We start from the raw sequence: 22,782 nt of genomic DNA, 5'->3' as shown, positions 1-22,782 counted from the left end.
CCTGCTGAAGAAACTGAGGTTCAGAGAAGTTATCTAACTTGTTAAAGAAAGAATTAGGTCTCAAACCCACAACTTCTGACACCCAAACCCAGTATATTCTCCTCTCTAGGGGATACAGCAAATGGAATTTTATCAGTTGCTGCTGACTCATCATGGCATAGCTGCCTATCTGAAAAGGCATTCAGAGGCATGTTCAGGTTCATCAACAAAAACTGTCATCATCAATTAGATCCCTGTCACGGAATGGGAGGGAGTCATGAGAGTACATATGCTGCATATTTGTGATGCTCATTCTGTACTACGTGGACTCAGAGTCAGAGACTGTAGACTCAGCCCTTCATTCCTTGTAAGGCCCAGACATAAACATTTGAAATTAACATGATTTTAGTTCTAACAATTAGTGAACTTTTACTCTTCCATATAACATCACAAAATCCTTATCCTGTTTCTTCTTATAAACCAATGAAAATGAACAGAAAATGAGGTAGCATTCAATATACACGTTATTAATGTCAATTAATAGTGACATTATCAATATTGACAAATTATTAACATCATTGAGCAAAAAAAAAGCTCCAATCTTGCCCAATTTTATAATATTCTAGATCTTTTTTTAATAGAATAAAACCAAAATTATTTAAGTTTATGTTAAAACTGGTGATTTGAGGAGGAACCACCAATTGCGGGGCCAAGGGAAGAGACCTGAGTCAGCAAAAAGGAAAGGAGAACGCTAAAGACATTTTCCTGTTCTATGCTTTCTTGCCCCCATAAAGGTGCACTCCAGTTCCCTCCCTGACAACCCCTACTGATAGTTTAGAGCCAAACAAAAGCGATACCTCCTTTTTGTATCTTTCCTGGACCCTCCTGGATAGAATTAGTTTTCCCTCAACTGAGCTCTCATAGCACAGAATATATAGTTCTGCATAATACACTATATTAATGATGTATTTACATGTTTAGATCTCTACGAGGGTATGACCTGCTTTGAATCAGGGGCTGTTTTTGATTCATTTTGTAGCCTTAGCACATAGAGCAGGGCCTGACTCCCAGCTGGTACTTAATAAATATTTGTTGAATTCAATTAGCATAAAGTCAGTCCCAGCAAATGAGTATTTTAGGTTGACCTTTTGCTGCACCTTTGGCTCCTTTCAAATGTACTTCATCTTCTTAAGCTGTTTGCATTGATGTACACTGTTTAAATGATTTAGTGAAGAATAAAGAGAGATGGGTGTCTGGTTTCTTTCACTTAGCATATGATTTCAGGGTTTATTCACATCGTAGCATGTGTCACTAATTCATTTCTTTTTATGGCTAAATAATATTCTATTGTATAGATATATCATTTTTTAATCCATTTTCTCTTGATGGACATTTGTTTGAGTTGTTTCCACATTTTGGCTATTATAAATGAAGTTGCTATGAATATTCAAGTACAAGTTGTTATTTAGACACCTGATTTCATTTATGTAAAATAGCCAGAATAGGTAAATCCATAGAGATCTAAAGCAGATGAGTGATTGCCAAAGCCTAGGGGAAGGGAGGAATGAGGAATGACTGATTAACAGGTATGGGGTTTCTGTTTGGGATGATGAAAAAGTTCTGGAACTAAATAGTAATGTTGGTTGTACAACATTTTGAATTACTTAATGCCACTTATTATATACTTTAAAATTGTTAAAATGGTAAATTTTATGTTATATGTATTTTACCACAATAAAAAAATATTTTAAAGAGATTGATAAAAAGTCAATACAATTGGACAAAATTAGCTACCAGGAGCAAGATTCTTTGTTCATGAAAAACATTCCACCTGTGTTTCTGCAGTTCCCTTAAGTTTGCACGCAGAATCTGAGTTATTATTTCCAACGCTGAAGAAAACCTCATCTAGTGTTTCTGGTGATATCAACACAACAATTTTGTATAGTAATTTTGTAATATATGTCAAGAACCATAACAGTGTTCATGCCATTTAAACTTAGAATAATTCCAAGGATTTATTTTAAGGAAATGTTTCACAAGAATAATCTAGCTCTGTGGAAAAAAACAAGTTTATTACAAATATGCCTATAATACCTGAATGCTGAGAGAAAATACAACAATAGAGGATTGTTAGTTAACATCTCAACATTAACATGATAAGATATCTATGGAAACTATTTAAATATTTTATGTTTGGTAAAAAGAACAGAATACTACGTTTTTAACTCCCTATGAATACAATTTAGTTAAAATGTATGCAAGCGATTGACAGAGATTGCACATTGAAATAGAAAGTGTAATAGGACTGAAAATGATTCTTTTTCCTTTTTACAAATCCCTTTACTATCCCTTCAGTTATTCTTTCATTCAAAGAATTTTTCATTCAAATGAATTCTTTCATTCAAAGTATTTTTGAGAAACTATAATGTGCCGGGCACTATGTTAAGAGTTGTGGTCACCATGATGAACAAGCCAGTCTGGTTCCCTGCCCTCAGCAAGCTTTCATTCTAACAGAGAAGATAAACAGAAGCAAATAATTATACAGTTAATTATTTAATTGCGATTGTGACAAGTGGTATGAAGGAGATGTATAAGGTTTCTAAGAATAAGCAGATGTTTCATTTGAGGTCTCTGTTGGATACTTAGTGGAAATGTTTAGTAAAACACTGAATATAAGAAGGGAAGTCAGAACTATCCAAATAATTTAGGAGGTTATTAGACTTCTGATGGTAATTCAAGGCAACTGTTGTGACTGCCTGGAAGGGAAGCATAAAGTGAGAAGCTAAGAAGGCTTAGGAATAAGATCCTGAGGAATTCCAATAAACAGAAGCAGTCTACAGTAGTTTCCAAGAACAGGGATTCTGGAGTTATGTTTCCTAGGTTCAAATTCCCAGCTTTGAGAGTTATTTAAATTTTCTGTGTCTCAATTTTCTAATCTGTAAAGCCAGGATAACCTCTCATAGGATTTTATAAGGATTTATTGATATAGTATACATAGGGTACTTAGAAGAGTGCCTAGCATATACTAAAATCTATATAAGTGTTGGCTGTGTGAAGGTCAGATATAAGACAAGAATCTCCCAAAGAATCTTAAAAAGAATAGCCAAGGCAGTAGGAGGAAAAAATCAGGAGAGTAAAGTAAAAAGGCAGTGGATGAGAGTGTCAAACATTGCTGAAAGTTTATATAAAATGAGGACTGGAACATTTACATTTCATTTATGTTACAGAGATGCTGGTGGAGTAGAGGATGGGGAGCAAGACTGGTGTGTGATAGGGAGGGAATTCTGATTTGTTTTCTTTTTTCTAACAACAGTAGTAATATTGTTATGATTTTTTAAAAGGAGATAGAGGAAGCAAAGAAAAACTCAGAGAGTTAAAAGGCACTTACACACCACCATTACAGTATTAAAGCATTGTAAACCTGACTACATATCTACTTTTACAGTGAGTTTTATACTTTCATACGTTTTCATGTTGCTAATTAGGTTCCTTTTATTTCACCTTTAAGAACTCCTTTCAGAATTCCACTCCTGAGTATATATACAGAAAGAAAAAAAAAAAGACACTAATTCAAAAAGATACATTCATCCCACTGTTCATAGCAGCACTATTTACATTAACCAAGACATGGAAGCAACCCAAGTGTCCATCAATAGACAAATGGATAAAGAAGATGTGGTATATATATATATATATATATATATATATATATATATAATGGAATATTACTCAGTCATAAAAAATTAAATTCTGCCATTTACAGCAACATGGATGTACCTAGACAATATTATGCTTAGTGAAATAAGTCAGACAGAGAAAGACACTGTATGATATCACTTATATGTGGAATCTAAAAAATAATGCAATTGCATGTACATGCAAAACAGAAACAGACTCACAGACATAGAAAACAAACTCGTGGTTACCAAACAGAAGAGGGGATGGGGGGAAGGATACATTAAGGGTATGGGATTAACAAATGCAAACTACTATGTATAAAATAGATAAGAAACAAGGACATATTGTGTAGCAAAGGGAATTATAGTCACTATTTTGTAAAAACTTATAATGGAATATAATCTGCAAAAATACTGAATCACTATGCTGTACACCTGAAACAAATAATACTGTAAACCAATTATACTAAACAAAAAGAACTCGACTGAGCTCTGCCCACAAGAGCAACAGCCAGCTCTACCCACCACCAATCCCTCCCATCAGGAAACTTCCACAAACCTCTTAGATAGCCTCATCCACCAGGGGGCAGACAGCAGAAGCAAGAAGAACTACAATCCTGCAGCCTGTGGAACAAAACCCACATTCACAGAAAGACAAGATGAAAGGCAGATGCCTATGTACCAGTTGAAGGAACAAGATAAAACCCAGAAAAACAACTAAATGAAATGGAGATAGGCAATCTTCCAGAAAAACAATTCAGAATAATGATAGTGAAGATGATCCAGGACCTCGGAAAAAGAATGGAGGCAAAGATCGAGAAGATGCAAGAAATGTTGAACAGAGATCTAGAAGAATTAAAGAACAAACAAACAGAGATGAACAATACAATAACTGAAATGAATAATACACTAGAAGAATCAATAGCAGAATAACTGAGGCAGAAGAACGGATAAGTGACCTGGAAGACAGAATGGTGGAATTCACTGATGCAGAACAGAATAAAGAAAAAAGAATGAAAAGAAAGGAAGACAGCCTAAGAGACCTCTGGGAAAACATTAAATGCAACAATATTTGCATTATAGGGGTCCCAGAAGGAGAAGAGAGAGAGAAAGGACCCGAGAAAATACTTGAAGAGATTATAGCTAAAAACACCCCTAACAAGGGAAAGGAAATAGCGACCCAAGTCCAGGAGGCGCAGAGAGTCCCATACAGGATAAATGCAAGGAGAAACATGCCAAGACACATAGTAATCAAATAGGCAAAAATTAAAGACAAAGAAAAATTATTGAAAACAAAAGGGGAAGAAGGACAAATAACATACAAGGGAACTCCCATAAGGTTAACAGCTGATTTCTCAGCAGAAACTCTTCAAAGCAGAAGGGAGTGGCATGATATACTTAAAGTGATGAAAGGGAAGAACCTACAACCACGATTACTCTAACCAGCGAAGATCTCACTCAGGTTCTATGGAGAAATCAAAAGCTTTACAGACAAGCAAAAGCTAAGAGAATTCAGCACCACCAAACCAGGTCTACAACAAATGCTAAAGGAACTTCTCTAAGTGGGAAACACAAGAGAGGAAAATAACCTACAAAACCAAATGCAAAACAATTAAGAAAATGGTAATAAGAACACATATCAATAATTACTCTAAACGTGAATGGATTAAAAGCTCCAACCAAAAGACACAGGCTTGTTGAATGGATACAAAAGCAAAAGCCATATATATGCTGTCTACAAGAGACCCACTTCACACCTAGCGACACATACAGACTGAAACTGAGGGGATGGAAATAGATATTCCATGCAAATGGAAATCAGATAAAGCTGGAGTAGCAATATCAGATAAAATAGACTTTAAAATAATGTTATGGCTTCCCTGGTGGTGCAGTGGTTGAGAGTCTGCCTGCCGATGCAGGGGACATGGGTTTGTGCCCCGGTCCTGGAAGATCCCACATGCCGCAGAGCAGCTGGGCCCGTGAGCCATGGCCGCTGAGCCTGCACGTCCGGAGCCTGTACTCCGCAACGGGAGGGGCCACAGCAGTGAGAGGCCCGCATGCCGCAAAAAACAATAATAATAATAATAATAATGTTATAAGAGACAAAGAAGGACATTATATAATGATCAAGGGATCAATCCAAGAAGAAGATGTAACAACTATAAATATATATGCACCCAACATAGACGCACCACAATACATAAGGCAACTGCTAACAGCTCTAAAAGAGGAAATCAACAGTAACACAATAATAGTGGGGGACTTTAACACCTCACAGCAATGGACAGATCATCCAAACAGAAAATTAATATGGAAACCAATCTTTAAATGACACAATAGACCAGAGAGATTTAATTGATATTTATAGGACATTCCATCCAAAAAAAGCAGATTACACTTTCTTCTCAAGTGTGCACAGAACATTCTATTCTCCAGGATAGATCACTTCTTGGGTCAAAAATCAAGCCTCAGTAAATTTAAGAAAATTAAAATCATATCAAGCATCTTTTCTGACCACAATGCAATGAGATTAGAAATCAGTTACAGGGAAAAAACCATAAAAAAACACAAACACATGGAGGCTAAACAATACGTTACTAAATAAATAAGAGATCACTGAAGAAATCAAAAAATACCTAGAGAAAAATGACAATGAAAACACAATGATCCAAAACCTATGGGATGCAGCAAAAGCTGTTCTAAGAGGGAAGTTTATAGCTATACAAGCCTACCTCAAGAAACAAGAAACATCTCTAATAAACAATCTAACGTTACACCTAAAGGAACTAGAGAAAGAAGAACAAACAAAACCCAAAGTTAGCAGAAGGAAAGAAACCACAAAGATCAGAGCAGAAATAAATGAAATAGAAACAAAGAAAACAATAGCAAAGATCAATAAAACTAAAAGCTGGTTCTTTGAGAAGATAAACAAATTGATAACCCATTAGCCAGAGTCATCAAGAAAAAGGGAGAGGACTCAAATCAATAAAATTAGAAATGAAAAAGGAGAAGTTACAACACACACCACAGAAACACAAAGCATCCTAAGAGGCTACCACAAGCAACTCTACACCAATAAAATGGACAACCTGGAAGAAATGGACAAATTCTTAGAAAGGTATAACCTTCCAAGACTGAACCAGGAAGAAATGGAAAATATGAGCAGACCAATCACAAGTAATGAAATTGAAACTGTGATTAAAAATCTTCCAACAAACAAAAGTCCAGGACCAGAGGCCTTCACAGGTGAATTCTGTCAAACATTTAGAGAAGAGCTAACACCCATCCTTCTCAGACTCTTCCAAAAAATTGCAGAGGAAGGAACACTCCCAAACTCGTTCTATGAGGCCACCATTGCCTGGATAACAAAACCAAAGATACTATAAAAAAAGAAAATTACAGAGCAATATCACTGATGAATATAGATGCAAAAATCCTCAACAAAATACTAGCAAACAGAATCCAACAGCACATTAAAAGGATCATACACCATGATCAACTGGGATTTATCCCAGGGATGCAAGGATTCTTCAATATAGGCAAATCAATGTGATACACCATAGTAAAAAATTGAAGAATAAAAACCATATGATCATCTCAATAGATGCAGAAAAAGCTTTTGACAAAATTCAACATCCTTTCATGATAAGGATTCTCCAGAAATTGGGCATAGAGGGAACCTACCTCAACATAATAAAGGCCATATACAACAAACCCACAGCAAACATCATTCTCAATGGTGAAAAACTGAAAGCATTTCCTCAAAGATCAGGAACAAGACAAGGATGTCCACTCTCACCACTATTATTCAACATAGTTTTGGAAGTCCTAGTCACGGCAATCAGAGAAGAAAAATAAACAAAAAGAATACAATTTGGAAAAGAAGAAGTAAAATTGTCACTGTTTGCAGATGACATGATACTATACATAGAGAATCCTAAGGATGCCACCAGAAAACTACTAGAGCTAATCAATGAATTTGGTAAAGTAGTGGGATAAAAAATTAATGCACAGAAATCTCTTGCATTCCTATACACTAATGATGAAATATCTGAAAGAGAAGTTAAGGAAACACTCTCATTTACCATTGCAACAACAACAACAACAAAATCCCTAGGAATAAACCTACCTAGGGAGACAAAAGACCTTTATGTAGAAAACTAAGACACTGATGAAAGAAATTAAAAATGATACCAACAGATGGAGAGATATACCATGTTCTTGGATTGGAAGAATCAATATTGTGAAAATGACTGTACTACCAAAGCAATCTACAGATTCAATGCAATCCCTATCAAATTACCAATGGTATTTTTTACAGAAGTAGAACAAAAACTCTTAAAATTTGTATTGAGACACAAAAGACCCCGAATAGCCAAAGCATTCTTGAGGGAAAAAAAAACAGAGCTGGAGGAATCAGACTCCCTGACTTCAGACTATACTACAAAGCTACAGTAATCAAGACAATATGGTACTGGCACAAAAACAGAAATTAGATCAATGGAACAGGATAGAAAGCCCAGAGATAAACCCATGCACCTATGGTCAACTACTCTATGACAAAGGAGGCAAGGATAATCAATGGAGAAAAGACAGTCGCTTCAATAAGTGGTGCTGGGAAAACTGGACAGTTACACTTAAAAGAATGAAATTAGAACACTCCTAACACCATACACAAAAATAAACTCAAAATGGATTAGAGAATTAAATGTAAGACCAGACACTATAAAACTCTTAGAGGAAAACATAGGAAGAACAGTCTTTGACATAAATCACAGCAAGATCTTTTTTGATCCACATCCCAGAGTAATGGAAATAAAAAGAAAAATAAACAAATGGGACCTAATGAAACTTCAAAGCTTTTGCACAGCAAAAGAAGCCATAAACAAGATGAAAAGACACCCCTCAGAATGGGAGAAAATATTTGCAAATCAATCATCGGACAAAGGATTAATCTCCAAAATATATAAACAGGCTCATGCAGCTCAATATTAAAAAAACAAACAACCCAATCCAAAAATGGGCAGAAGACCCAAATAGACATTTCTCCAAAGAAGACATACAGATAGCCAAGAAGCACATGAAAAGCTTCTCAACACCACTAATTATTAGGGAAATGCAAATCAAAACTACAGTGAGGTATCACCCCTCACCAGTTAGAATAGGCATCATCAGAAAATCTACAAACAACAAATGCTAGAGAAGGTGTGGTGAAAAGGGAAATTTCTTGCACTGTTGGTGGGAAAGTAAATTGATACAGCCACTATGGAGAACAATATGGATGTTCCTTAAAAATGTAAAAATAGAATTACCATATGACCCAGCAATCCCACTACTGGGCATATACCCAGAGAAAACCATAATTCAAAAAGACACATGCACCTCAATGTTCATTGCAGCACTATTTACAATAGCCAGGTCATGGAAGCAACCTAAATGCCCACCAACAGATGAATGCATAAAGAAGATGTGGTACATATATACAATGGAATATTACTCAGCCATAAGAAGGAATGAAATTGGGTCATTTGTAGAGATGTTGATGCATCTAGAGACTGTCATATAGAGTGAAGCAAGTCAGAAAGAGAAAAACAAATATCGTATATTAATGCATATATGTAGAACCTAGAAAATGGTACAGATGAGCCAGTTTGCAGAACAGAAATTGAGCACAGAAGTAGAGAAAAAAACATATGGACACCAAAGGGGAAGTCAGTGGGGGGTGGGAATTGTGGCGTGATGAATTGAGAGATTGGGATTGACATGTATACACTTATGTGTATAAAATGGATGACTAATAAAAAAAATTTTAAGTAATATAAATTTTAAAAAAGGGAAAAGAAAAAGAACTCCTTTCAGTAATTTCTTGTAAGGCAGGTCTAGTGATGATGAAATCCCTCAGCTTTTCTTTGTCTTGGATTGTGTTTATTTCTCCTTCCTTACTGAAGGACAGCTTTGCTGAGTATAGTATTCTTGGTTGGCAATTTTTTTTCTTTCAGCACTGTGAATGTATCTTCTCACTCTCTCCTGGCCTGCAAGGTTTCTGCTGTGAAGTCCACTGAGAGTTTTATGGCGGCTCCGTTGTAGGTTTTCTGTCATTATTTCTCAAAATAAGCTTTCAGTCTCTTTCTTTTTCTCTGCTCCTTCTGGGAAAAGTGGCAGTTTTGTAAGATAAATAAGTTCTAGAAACCTACTATAAAGCACTGTATCTATAGCTAACAATACTATATTGTATACTTAAAATTTGCCAGGATGGCAGATCTTACATTAAACATTCTTACCACACACACACACACACACAGACACACACACACGCATGCAAATGATATTAACAACAAAGAGGCAAGAGGAAACTTTGGGAGGTGATGGATACGTTTATGTCCTTGATGGTGGTGATGATTTCATAAGGTTATATTTATCTTCAAAATCAAGTTGTATACTATAGATACATACAAATTTTTACATGACATCATACCTCAATAAAGTTGTTTTGAAAAATCTCAGAGAGCATCTTACACAAAGTGTCAATGTGGCCTCCAGCCCTAAATGTCACACAGACTATAATGGTACATAAGAAATTACTCTTCAGGATGGTAACTATGATCATAACTTTTTTTTTTTTGCTCTGCCACCAAACCTAAATGTAAAGGCTTAAATATTTCCAATAACTCTTTTAAAGGCAGCCCTATAATTGCTGTCCTGGCTCTTCCCTTAAGCCCCTACAATTCCCTTTGTTAGTGTCCAAATGATTGAGTTATAGAGGAGCTGGTCAGATTTATCATCACAATTGGTTTCACTGTAATCACATTTGGACCCAAATCTGACTAGAGTGAAAGCGTGAGTATTGAGACCCTTTTGCTAATAATGAGAAATGCTTTGAGCATTTCTAGTTTGAAAAAGAAATGCTAACTGTTGACTGCCAAGAAATAAAGGATATTCCATAATATGAGAGTGGTAAATATTGGCTGTGATGGTGATAGCAATAGACAACACTCAGAACAGTGGTGCTTGAACCAAGAAGGGCTCTCAAGTACTCTGGGATGAACAGCCATATAGGGACAGGCAGGAACTAGGAGCAGGCAACCCTGGGTCGCTGAGTAGGATCATAGGGTCTAGCATCACCAGTATCAATGTGATGGGTGAAGGCAGGGAATCAAACACTCACAGGTCAGACTAGTCATATTCATAACAAATATGGTATCTGAAAAGGGCCTGAAGCACACAGCCTGATCCGAAATCTTCAAAGGAAAAATGAAATGGAATGAAAGGAAAAGGAAGGGAAAAAAGGGAAGGGATGGGAAGGAAAGAGATGGGAGGGGAAGAAAGGAGAAAGGGAAGGGAAGGGAGGGGAGAAAAGAGAGGAGCACTGAAATTAAAAGGGGCTTAGACTGGCTGGTGGCTCGAGCAACAGAGAACTTCTTGTTTATGACTTAACCCCTTTCCTCTGTAAAATGGGAGTGATGTTGATGACTACTTCAGAGGATTGCCATGAGAGAATTAAATAACAAAGGAAAGTACCTGGCACATAGTTGCTCATCAGATGTTGATTTTCTGCCTTCCTCAATGACATGTATTGCTCCAGCAGCTGCCTGGGGATTTCATGTTGTTATTTTTATTGAGGCAGACAGACCTACATGTTGGGCCTATCCAGAAAGTCTAAATTTTAATTTCAGAGAAGCTTTAACCCAGATAAGGAATTGGCTCTTTTGGTTTCAAAGAACCTAATGATCTGCTTGACTTTCTGCCCCAGTGACTCTCTGCTCTTCTCAGCTGCCAGTTCTATTGTACCACAGACTAGAAGGGCAATGCTACCCCTATATAGAGCCATCTTAAGGATTTCTAGACAAATGGCTTAGAAGTTCAACGTCAAGTCATCCTGCAAATGATCATGAAGTGTACTGCAGATGTGTCCTAATTTCACTCTTCTTAGCCTTGGTCTCATAGGGTCTTAGATGAACCAAAAGTTGTATTACTTTTGCTGATACCCATACTTCTTTCTTAGAGTACTGCTCAACCTATAGCCTTGGACTATGATATTCATACCATGTGGCCTCACTGCTTGATTATGGCCGATTGAACCAGTGACAAGCATCGGCCCAAGACTGGCCAATCATATTTCCTCTTCTATGCATTTAGAATCTGGACACAAAAAGGTTACTACATTTTGCAGCAAGCCAGGCAGAGAGTCCATGCAGAGCAAAGACCACTAAGTAGGGGAGATATAAACCAATTGGGAGTGAGTAGAAAAGACCAATCTGCTGAGAGAGGGATGAAATATCTGCCTGGAGAAGGAGAGATGAGAGCCGGTGTGTCTTCAGAAACAGAGCAAGGACAGAGAATGGATGTCTGATGATTTTCCAGATCCCTTGAGGCTTGGCTGTAATTCTAACATTTTATTTATGGGTAATTTTCCTGTGACTGCACAATGTATTCCCTTGTTCTTAAGTTATATGAATGTATCTCTTCTTTTGTTGCTGTTTTTCAACCAAATATGCCCAAGACATCAGGCCAAGAGTCCTATCTTTGAATCAGTCTTGGGGTAGAGTGTCTCCTGATAGACTGTCTTAACTCCACCTCCCACCTGCCTGCGACACTCTTCTTCCAAAGGCAGCTTCTGCTCTCTGGCTCTGCCCATATGAAAGAAACTGCCCACTGCCTAGATTCACTACTGTTGTCCATTGTATCAGTCATTCTCTTAACAAGTCTATGGGTGACAAATAGTGGGACTATATTTTTTAAATAAAATAGAAACTTCTCAGAGTTTTCAAGATATAGAAAGAAAGAATATAAAACCACATACATACACATGCACTATAATTTTCTAGTTCAGGAGGGAAATGTTGAAAATTTGAAGAGAGTATCTTTGGTTCTAATTCTAGCTCTGCTGCATTCAAAGTAATGTGGCCTTGGGCAATCACGGCCTAGGAAAAATTCAGCCATTTAATCTTAAAAACAGGGCTATTACCCATCTCATGCAGTTATTGTAAGGATTAAATGAGAGAATGAATATGAAAATATTCTTTGAACAATTCAGTGCTATACAAAAATAAGGAAACATCATTTCCTTTATGAGAAATATACTTGAAGACCTGGGTTAGCAGAAGTATCTCAAGTAGCAATACCAGTAAACTCAGAAGCTTAGATTTTGTATTGAGATATAAGTGACATATAACCTTGTGTATGTTTAAGGTTTACAGTGAATTGATTTGACACATTTATATATTTCAGTATGATTACCACTGTAGCATTAGCTAAATGTCTATCACAGCACATAATTATTTCTATTTTGTGGTGAGAACAATTAAGATCTAGTCTCTCAGACACTTTGAAATTTATAATATAATATCATTGACTATAATCACTATGCTGCACATTGGAGCTCCAGGATTTATTTATCTACTAGTTGTAAGCTTATACTCTTAAACAACATTTCTCCAATTCCGCTGCCTCCCAGCCTCTGGTGACCACCATTCTACTCTCTGTTGCTTCAACTTCAGCTTTTTGAAATTCCACACGTAAGTGATATCATATTTGTCTTCCTCTGTCTGACTTATCTCACTTAGCATAATGCCTTCAAGTTCCATTCAGGCTATCGCATTTCTCGTGGCTGAATAATATTCCATCGTATATACAGACATACATCAGAGATACTGAGGGTTCAGTTCCAGATGACTGCAATCAAGTGAATAGCTCAATAAAGCAAGTCACACAATTTTTTTGGTTTCCAGTGAATATAAAAGTTATGTCTACACTATACTACAGTGTTTTAAGGGAGCAATAGCATTCTGTCTTAAAAAATGTACATACCTTAGTTAAAAAATACTATATTGCTAAAAAATGCTAACCATCATCTGAGTCTTCAGCTGATGGAGGGTCTTGCCTCAGTGTTGATGGCTGCTGACTGATCAGGGTGGTGTTGCTGAAGGTTAGGGTGGCTGTGGCAATTTCTTAAAATAAGACAACAATGAAGCTTGCCACATTGATTGACTCTTACCTTCATGAATTATTTCTCTGTAACATGAAATGCTGTTTGATAGCATTTTACCCACAGTAGAACTTCTCGCAGAATTGGGGTCAATCCTCTGAAACACTCCCTCTGCTTTATAAAACTAATTTTATGTAATATTCTAAATTATCTGTTGTCATTTCAACTGTCTTCATCACATCTTCACCAGGAGTAGATTCCATCTCAAGAAACCACTTTCTTCACTCATCCATAAGAAGTAACTCCTCATCCATTAAAGTTTTATCATGAGATAGCAGCAATTCAGTCACATATTCAGGCTATACTGCTAATTCTAGTTCTCTTGCTATTTCCACCACACATGAAGTTTTTTCCTCCACTGAAGTCTTGAACCCCTCAAAGTCATCCATGGGTGTTGGAATCAGCTTCCTCCAAGTTACAGTTAATGTTGATATTTTGACTTCTTCCCCTGAATCATGAATGTTCCTAATGGCATATAGAATGGTGAATCCTTTCCAGAAGGTTTTCAACTGACTTTGTCCTGATCCATCAGAGGAATCACTACCTATGGCAGATATAGCCTTATGAAATGTATTTAAGTAATGGGACTTGAAAGTTGAAATTACTCCTTGATCCATGGGCTACAAAATGGATGTTGTGTTATAGCAGGCATAAAGAATATGAATCTAGTTATATGTCTCCATCAGAGCTCTTGGGTGACCAGGTATATTGCCAATGAGCAGTGACATTTTGAAAGGAATCTTTTTTTCTGGCAGTAGGTCTCAACAGTGTGCTTAAAATATTCAGTAAACCTTGTTGTAAACAGTTACACTGTCATCCAGGCTTTGTTGGTCCATTTATAGAGCACAGAGTAGATTTAGCATAATTCTTAAGGGTCCTAGGATTTTCAGAATGGTAAATGAGCATTGGCTTCAACTTGAAGTCACCAGCTGCATTAGCTCATAAGAAGAGAATCAGCCTGTCCTTTAAAGCTTTGAAGCTTTGACTTCTCCTCTCTAGCTATGACAGTCCTAGATGGCATCTTCTTCCAATATAAGCTTGTTTCATCTACATTGAAAATCTCTTGTTTAGTATAAACACCTTCATTAAATTCTCAGCTAGACCTTCTGGATAACTTGCTGTAGCTTCTACATCAGCACTTGCTACTTCACCTTGCACTTGTATATTATAGAGATGGTGTCTTCCTTAAGCCTCATGAATCAACTTCTGCCAGCTCCAAACTTTTCTCCAGCAGCCTCATCACCTCTCTCAGCATTCAGAGAATTGAAGAGAGTTATAGCCTTGGCTTTGATTAGGCTTTGGCTTAAGGGAATATTGTGGCTGGTTGGATCTTCTATTCAAACCACTCAAATTTTCACCATGTCAGCAATAAGGTTGTTTCACTTTCTTATCATTCATACTTTCACTGGCGCAGCACTTTCAGTTTCCTTCAAGGACTTTTCCTTTGCATTCACAGCTTGGCTAACTGTGTGGCACGAGAGGCCTAGCCTTTGGCCTATCTTGGCTTTCAACATGCCTTCCTCATTAAGCTTAATCATTCCTAGCTTTTGATTTAAAGTGAGAGACGTTCAACTCTTCCTTTCATTTGAACACTTAGAGGCGACTGTAGGGTTATTAATTGGCCTAAATTCAATATTGCTGTATCTCAGGGAATAGGGAGACCCAAGGAGAAGGAGAGAAATGGGGAAATGGTTGGTCAATGGGGCTGTCAAAACACACACAACATTTATTGATTAAGTTCATCATCTTATATGGGTGCAGTTCATGGCGCCCCATAACAATTACAAGAGTAACATCAAAGATCACTGATCAGAGATCACCATAACAAATATAGTAATAATAAAAAAAAGTTTGAAAATTGCAAGCATTACCAAAATATGACACAGAGACACAAAGTGAGCAGATGCTATTGGAGTGTGTACCAGTAGACTTGCTCTACACAGGGTTGCTACAAACCTTCCATTTGTAAAAAGTGAAATATCTGAGAAGCACAATAAAGCAAAACACAATAAAACAAGATATGCCTGTATTTGAGAGTCATTTACTTCAAAAACTGTAGAGACTCCTTCTCTACTATTTTCAAAGTAAATTAACGTCTTCCACTGACATACCAGCTACTGTTATTTTGCTGTTTAGACTGAGTTGAAGAGGAGGAAGAGAAACTGGGCTTCTGGGCTGATATATGATATTCTCAAACCAAAGAAACTACCTAAAAAATACGTGTAAACGTCATTGGGCAGTGACCTCTATGACCTGCTCAATTATCCATACATTAACTCAAAAAAAAAAAAAAGAAGAGAAATGTAGGGGCTTAAAATGAGCTTAGTACTATAATAGGCATAATAAGGGTAAAAAAGGAAATGATCTAGCTTTTATCCTCAGATAGCTTTTGGTCAGTCAGAAAACAAGACAATTTCATTTAATTCAGTACTTATTCATGAGTTTATCACTCATATGTTCAATCATTCAATCAACTAACATTCATGAAGATACTACTCCATGCTAAGAGTAAACTGCTTCAACTAAAGTGTTTTTAAAGAACATCCCAGTTCCTATCCTCAGGGACAGAGGTAAAGAAATAACTATAATTCCATCTTCATTGTTCTTTCCTTTCTCTCTCCTTTTTCCTTCCTTCTTTATCTTCCTTCCTTCCTTCTCTTAATCCAGTTACTATTTAGAAAGCCTTGACTATTCGACAAGCACTGGGCTCTGTGCTTGTAACCCACAGGACAGACAAAGGCAAGTGTAGGTTGTGGTAATTAGCTTCCAAGGTAGCCCAAAGATCCCTGCCTCCTGGTGTTCACACCCTTGCTAATCCCTTTCCAGACTGACCTATGCAAACAATAGGATATTGTGGAAATGATGGTTTATGACTCTTGAGGATGGGTCTTAAAAGACACTGTCTCTACTATCTTGCTCTCTTGGGGCACTTGCTCTGGGGGAAGCCAGCTGATGTTTTATAAGGATACTCAGGGTGCCATACAGACAGGGTCACCCAGCAAGAAACTTAGGCCTCTTGCCAACCACCAGCAGTAACTGGGTAGGTATGTGAGTGAGCTAACTTGGGAGCAGATCTTTCAGACCAAGAGAAACCATTAAATGACTGCAGTCCCACTGACATCTGGACTACAACCTCATGAAAGACTCTAAGCCAGATATGCAGAGACAATACAGACACTAAATACATAATTACAAGTGTGAATAAGTAGACACATTTTGAGATATGTTATTGAGGAGACAGGAACAGAGTGCACACACAGAAGTGGATTACCCAGCCCAGCCTAGGAAAATTGAACAATGTGTCATGAAAGAGGCAAGAGTTAGGTCTTGATAAATGATTTAGTGTTAGTCAAGTAGTGGGACCCTCATGTGTAAAGCAACAGAGCTGTGAGCAAACTTGGCAGAATGCAGTTTCTGAGTGACGACCATTTTTGAAAGGAAAGGAAATAAGATTGCTCTCCAGGCATTAAACAATGAATCTACACATTATGAATTGGAGTTGAGATATTTGAAACAAACTTTTATAGAAAGAATGGCTCTCATACCTGTAACAAGATTAAGAATGTTAACATATGTAAAGAAATAATTATAGGACTTTCCCACAGGATGAGTAAGGCAGTAATAGGTCAGTGCCTATCCAAGTCTTATCTACAAGGGCAGGGAGGGGAGGCTGCTGTCATGCTAACACAGGTACCCTGCCCACCTTAAAGTTATATCCCGGTAGTGGAGAGTAGAGTGCTATCAGAATTTGAAGTTACGAAGCATGAGAAGCATATGACTTGTTCCCCCTGCTTTGATACTGTGCTCTTAAAAGGGTGCTGTGTTTTTGTAGTCTAGCTAATTCAATGGAGAGTTACAGATCTCATTGTAATTTAGTAAACAGGCATTCTGGCTTCATACATCAGGTCATTGTGACTGTAGGTAGGAATCATTTTGAGAACATATTTCTGGACCTTATAAGGATGTAGACCAGACTAAGGCCTCCTTAGCCACCTGATTGGGTGGTGGGCTGGTCCTCCTCCAAATACGTTTTCACTGCATCAGCATACCCTACCTGCATTTCCAAGCATGATGGCAAAGAACAGGAACTCTGGAGCCAACACCACTTAGATTTAAATCCAAGCAATGTGAAATTGGGCAAGTTACTTAATCCCTCTGTGCCTCAGTTTGTAAGCCACTCTGTGTTTCGTATGGTGATTATAGTGGAACAGCCCTCATGGGGTTGTGTGAGGATTGAAAGAGTTAGTATCACATGTAAAGGGCTTAATACACTATCTGGTTCCATATTATTATTTTTCCATCGAAACTTTCTACAGAGGAAATTCTAGTAACTAAAAGTAGTTCATTCACTTATAAAATACAAATGGCGAAAGTAGAAGACAAAAGATGAGAGGCCACATATAGAGGACCTTGGAACTTAGACTTTATTCTAAAGGCAGTTAAGACCATTGAAAGATTATAAGCTAAAGACTGGTGATTATATGTACACCATAGAAAACTCATGGTTGTAGCAGGTAAAAGATGATTTACAAAGGGTGAAAAACTGGAGGCAGGGAAAAGTAACTAGGTGACAGGGGCCCACAGTTCCATGAGATGGCAGTGGGGATTGAAAGAAGAGTAGGGATTCAAAAGCCATTGAGAAAATAGAGTAATAGGACATGGTAATCAGTTAGAAATGGGTTTGAGGATAGCAAAGTGGCCAGGCTGGGGTAAAATACAAGCTCCTCCTCACGGGACCACATGTCAGTTATTTATTCACTCTGTGCCTTGGTTTACTCATCTGTAAAATGAGGACATTAATGGTACTTACTCCAAGGATTGTATGAGTATTAAGGTTTTGTTAAAATGTAAAATGTGAGGTATAATGATACCGACCTCATATGGTTGGTATGATAAAGAACAGTGTGTGGCACATAATAGATGCTATAGGAATGGGACGAACCTAGAATACATCTTAGGTTATTGGCTTTCGTGAGTGGGTGGGTGGTAATGTGAATCACTGAGATAGGGAAGGAAAGAATAGAAGCAAGTATTTCAAATGATGGGTTTTAGGTGCTTATGCTGTCCAAGTATATAGGTTCAGCATGTGGGCGTGTGTGCATGAAGGTTCACGTATGCATGTTTACTAGTGTCACACACAGTGACAAATCTTGTGCATACATTATCTTATTTACAGGAGAGGTAGCTATTACTGAAATAGCAATTACTGTAAATAATACATTTTACATATGAAGTTGTGACTTTGATCAAGCATTATGGTATCCACCTCATAAGGTCATTATAATGATTGAATGAGAGAGTACATGTAAAATATCTGCACGATGGCCTGGTACCCAGTAAGAACTCAGAAGAGAGTCATTATTAACACTGTTAGTGTGACCATGTTGTTGCTAATGTGCTTTGCATGAGGTTAGACAGCTATTGAGCAGCAAGGCTGGGATTCAAATCCAGGACTGTCCAGCTGAAAAGCAGAGGCTCATAATCACTGCTAGTGAGTAGGTCTGTGGCCCCTACAGTGTTGATGGCTCAAAGCTAAGTGGTATGAAGGATACACACAGACTGAAACACACAAAGACCTTAAAGTCTTACAGGGGTTGCCGGACAGTCTGGTTGAAAAGAAAAGAAGTATCCGATGTGGGGTGAAGATTGCCTTGACCAGAACAATGAATCATCAACTAGTTTTTAAAATTCAGTCAGGTGAGGAGAGTTGGGAGGGTGCCCTGGTGTCAGGGTGAGCAGAGTCCAGAAGGTGTGAATGAATAGGAGGCATACTGATGATCCAGAGAAGCCACGACAGGAAGTGTCAGATCCCCAAACACAGATTTGCAGACCAAATGGGTACTAACCTAACTGCTCCAATGCCCTGAGATTAAGCCCAAGCATTGCCTCTAGGACTGACCTGGAATGAAACTTTAGTTGTCAAAAGGAAAGCAGCCAGGGCCATGTTTGCTTGGTGCTGCTTGCAGGAGTTACACCCATAAGAAATAGTGGGAGGTGCACATGGAACTCCCCACCCACTGGGGTTGATATCCGAGCTAATTGAACACATTTCCAAAACCTCCCGTGTGAGAAGGAAAAAATAAAAATGTTCTCTTAACATTTTTGAAGTTCATAAATGTGGCAAATGTTCAATAACTATATTTAACTCTCGTTGCATATTCCCTGGTTTTTGAAATATATTAAACCAACAATTTCATGCACTTGACAGGAAAACCACATTTTTCTGCTCCTTTTTCTTTCACCCTTTGAAGTGACCACCCGTGTCCGCTACTGTCTTGAAGTTTGGGCTCAAGATTTACCTTTTCCAAAAGTTGTCCTGGCTAAACATGCCTCTCATTGAGCTTTTCCTCCCTTTGCTTAGCATTTTGGTATTGGATGTGAGCGAGGTCCTGGTGACAAGCAGGAGAATGGAAAGATGGGAGAAAAAGGTGCAGAGTCCAACATCCACAAGGCAGAAACTCAGAGGTGAACAGTCAGGATCTGCTACGCCTTTAATTATCCCTGTTTGCACTGTAAACATTGCTCTAGGTTCCTGCTCCTCCAAAGTAGGGTCCTTAGACCAGAGTCATCATGAACACCTCGGTGCTTGTAAAAAATGCAGACTCTTAGACCTGTCCCAGTTCTACTGAATCAAAATCTTCATTTTTACAAGCTGCGCAGGTGATCCTTATACACAGTGACATTCTAGAAGCACTGTGCTAATGCAGATGTATCACACTGCATTACAGTTGTTTTGTCTCCTTGCCTGTCTCTCCCTACGCTGTGGTTGCTCCAAGGATGAACTGCATTTTATGGATCCCTATAGCCCAGCACCTAACCCAGTGCCCAGGAAATAGAAATAGCTACCACGTATTCTGTGCTTATTATTTGCCAGGTGGTGATATATATACTTTCAATTATTATTTAATCTTTACAACAATCCTACGAGGTCACCGTTATTTCCATTTTTCAGATAAAATAATCAGGGCTCAAAGACCATAAGTAATTCACCTAAAGTCACAGAAATAGAAAGCAACAGAACTGGCATTCAGATGGACCCTTATCGGACTATACAAACCGACCTCTTCACCACTATTTTATACTTCCCTAGATGTTTAACAGATATTTATGGAATTACACAGAATTTGCTGTGCACAATCTCGGCCGAGTCTCTGCTTCTTTCTGTCATAAAGTGAAAGCACTAGGGCTGCAGTTTTCATTTACCATGCAGTTTCTAAAGTGCAGAAGCATCCTATCTGCGTTCAAGGAAGTGGCCTGTAACTATACCAGGAATTCCACATCCCCCAGCCCTCTCCTCTTGTAAGATCGGCAAGTGTTAGTAAGCCCTGCAGACAAGCAATCCGTCAGGCAGAAGGCAGCCCAGAGCCCTTAAATAAAACATCCTCACAACCTTCCTCGGAGAGCATGGAGACAAATACCGCGGATGTGAACGGTGTCGCTGGGATTACCAATGACGTGCTAATGGCTGCTCAGGCAATCTCCGTGCCTCTTGCGCTCTGAGTCACCCGCTCCCTTTGGAGCCTGCGCTCACGTCATTAAGGGACCGAGAGCTATTCACAGATCACTGACTAAAGGCAAGCTTGAGTCCGGCCTGCACCCCGCTGGCCCTCTCCAAAAGACTAAGGTCACGGACAGGAGGCCCTGGAGCTTTTTACCGCAGCTACAATGAAGGGAGAAGGAAAGACAAGTCTTTCTCTCTTCCTTGCATCTATCACTTTAGCTGTACTTTTGCAGATGCGAACTTTCCTCTTGTTCCAGAACACGTTGAAACTGTTTGCAAGGAACAAGCAGTATCTTGAGGGTGATATACTTTTGACAGTTTATTATTATTCTAAAAAAAAACTTTCTGATGTTATTTTTAATTCCACAGACATTTCATTACTAATCAACCCTGGAGCTTTCAGTTTCTAGAATACACACATATTTCCTTTTTTGGATTTTTTGTGTGACTGCTTGGTTGAAATTATTGTAATTTCACTTGTTTGTTCTTGCCATAATGGGATCATCTAAAAGACTAGGAAACATTAAGTGTAATATTTCCGGACACCACATTTTCTCCTACCCTGACTTAATCCTTTGAAGTAAAACATCACTTGGTTTTCCCACTGGGCACTTCTCCCTAAAATAAAATCACAGGTCTGCTTTGGTCATTCTGACACTTAGATATTTCCAAGTTAACTTTCAGGGAGTCACAACTTGACAAGCCTAAAAAGTACTATATTTAGCTGCAATTTGGGAGTGATTTGGGAATGAAGATTGACTCTGAAGAAGCAAGATGGGGTAGAGTATTTTGAGGTGAACGAAACAGGTAACAACTGCAGAATTATTTTTTCCTGAATAAACCAGGATCTATTTGATGGCCACTTTTTTATCCTTTCTCAAAATCAATCCGACATTTATACAAGTTTGAGCTCTTCAAGGTTAATCACAGGCTTTATCCTAGAAGATAATTTTCCTGGTTGGCAGAAAAGAAAGCTATTCATTATATAAAGCAAACTGGCTGGTGATACATTTTAGCCCAGTTTGCTTTCTATGCTAATACCAAAACACGTGAACTTAAGCATTTGGTTGGTGAAGAAAATATCACACTGGAATTATTAATATAAGTCATCAAAGTGATAAGAAAAGGGAACAATTTTTTCCAGACTTCCAGACTTTTTGAACTCTTATATCCAGCCTGAGAGCAGAGTTCTCAGCATCAATTACATTGTTCAGTCAAAGAATGACCATGGAGGAAAAAAAGAAAAAAAAAGTAACATGTCTCCCATTTCTACTAAAATAAGAGTCAGGTTTAATACAGACACATTTTTCCCTAGGTGTGGTAAACAAAATATCTCCTTTGGGAAATATCATTTGGAGAAAGGAAGACATCTTTCTGAACAAATAAAATTTTAATTTATAAAAGAACTTTTACAAAGGCACAATGAGATCAGTTCTGCTTGTAATCATGGGAACATGATCAGTTTATTTAGAGAATTTGGGGTATCTGGTGTGTTGAAGAGCCACAGGGGATTTCTTGATTATATGCACCTTAAGTTTGTTTAAAAAAACATATACACCCAAATTATAAGTTTTCATCATTATAGAGTTATGTATCTTACAGAAGGCCACCAGAATTTATATTTCATTCTGTTTTCCCCA

Source organism: Lipotes vexillifer, unplaced genomic scaffold (genome assembly GCF_000442215.2).
Source record: "Lipotes vexillifer unplaced genomic scaffold, Lipotes_vexillifer_v1.1 scaffold5, whole genome shotgun sequence".
Taxonomy (NCBI): Eukaryota; Metazoa; Chordata; class Mammalia; order Artiodactyla; family Lipotidae; genus Lipotes; species Lipotes vexillifer.
The sequence above is the reverse complement of the archived record's forward strand: the minus strand, read 5'-3'. Positions refer to the sequence as shown.